At 41.7% G+C, this 1,870-nt stretch overlaps 1 protein-coding gene across 4 annotated transcripts in view; it reads left to right on the top strand.

The window, feature by feature from the left end:
• Nucleotides 1–1,870, top strand: part of lrch1 (leucine-rich repeats and calponin homology (CH) domain containing 1) — a 132,836-nt gene that overhangs the window by 74,112 nt on the left and 56,854 nt on the right. The gene's annotated exons all lie outside the window — the stretch shown is intronic.

Raw genomic sequence — 1,870 nt, 5'->3', positions numbered from 1 at the left:
TTCCAGCCGGAACTTGGTTCAGGAAATACTTCATGTTTGAAGCCAGAAGTTGTGCTCCAGTTTGATTCAGAGTCATTCCATCAGACCTGAAGGGACATTTTCTCTCCCAGAAGAGATCAAAGTTATCTACAAAACTCACAGAGTGATCAGCACAGAGCTTTTCCAAAAAACCATTAAGGGCCAACAGTCTGCTGAACCTCTCAGCCCCTCCTCTGGCTGTAGGAATGGGCCCACTGAGGAACACATCCATGTTGAGATTTTTAACTGCGCTCAGCAGCAGAATAAAATCCTTCTTCAGGATTTCTTACTGTCAGTTCATCACTTCATCACTTCCTGTATGAATGATGAGCTTCTTCAGAGTTGGATGCTCTGCTGTTATTTGCAGAATCTTCTCTGCRAGGTCAGACACTTTATCAGCAAAACTCAGAACTTTGACTTTTTTCTTGTTCCAGAAGTCTCTGATCWCATTCACTATTTTATCTGTGATGATCAGCATTTCTTGACTCTTGAAAGCCTCTTTTTGGACTTGCTTTGGCTTTGAGCTGGATCTGAATCTGGTCTCAGATCCCTCACTGAGGTCAGCAAATGAACTTTGCTCAGACTCAGTTTCTTCCAGTGGTGTGGATCTGTTTTGAATAAACACTGCTTCATTTCTCTGGCTCTTATCAGTTGTTTTGATTACAGCCTGTTGCTGCTTTTTTCTCCTTGCTGGTGGAGAAAAAACATTTCTCTGTAACTCTGGCCATTCAATGTCATCTAAGAGCTGAATTCTTCCTGAGAGGTTTTTTGGTCTGGCACAAAGAGAGTTCCATACATCTTTACTCTCAGAAGCAGCTTCCATCTCCTTGTCCAATGGATCTCTCATCTCAGCCTTCTCATCCTTTCAAACGCATGTTGAGTTCTCCAAAGCATTCATCTCTTCCAAAGGATGAATCTTGAGCTCCAACACTGTCACCTTTTSGAGAATCTGGCAGAAATCCTCTTTGGAAGAGTAAGGAGGTATCTTGAAGCTTTTCTGTACTCACTTTCAGCAGATGATGTTTCAAAAGTCTTCTTAGGTTCTTCAACAGCCAAAAATAAAAATTCAATGTTCTTTGCTTATTCAAGATCATCCATCACAATCATCACCAGCGTATCTCTGCTGTTAAAACAATTTATCATAAAAAGATTCTTTTCATCCAGCTGGAGACACGGTCGTGTGCAGTCCTTGCTCTCACTCATATCAGTCCCACCTGCAATGTGGCCTTGGTCCGTCGATCTCCTAGTAGTGCTGTGGCAACGCCAACTGTCGTGTGGCGTTGTCGGCAGGATTATTTAATAGAAAGATGCATATGCAAGGAATGAGCAGAACTAAACAGACGTGATCTAAGCGTCTGTCAAGCTCAATCTGACCCGGAAACAGGAAACAGACAATACAGTATATAAACATCTGGTGTAGTTCATGGCAGCCAATCACAGGATGACAAATGTTAACAGAGAATCAATGACAAACTGACAACTGAAACTTCAGAATAAGAGCAAGATTACAGACATCATGGAATCATGAGAAACGGATTAAATAATGACAGTTATCAGAGATATACAGAACAGGACATGTCAAGGTAACATGCAGTTTAGGGAGTCATAAGATATTCTTCCATCCCACGGTGGTAGATTTATGTCCCACCCGTTCCTGTTAAAAGGGAATTTTTCCTTTCCACCCCCACCAATGTGCTGCTCAGGATGGAAGACTGTGGCACTTTCTTAAATCAATAACTTTTTTACATAGACCTGAGACAACATTCATTGTGGCTTGGAAATAAACTAAATTGAGTTGAATTGTATTGCTGGTACTTTTTTTGGTGCATCCCTAAAAGGGATGGGGGGGGGG

The sequence above is a fragment of the Austrofundulus limnaeus genome, unplaced genomic scaffold (assembly GCF_001266775.1).
Source record: "Austrofundulus limnaeus strain Quisiro unplaced genomic scaffold, Austrofundulus_limnaeus-1.0 Scaffold653, whole genome shotgun sequence".
NCBI classification, from domain to species: Eukaryota; Metazoa; Chordata; class Actinopteri; order Cyprinodontiformes; family Rivulidae; genus Austrofundulus; species Austrofundulus limnaeus.
This window is presented reverse-complemented; position numbering and strand designations above follow the sequence as displayed.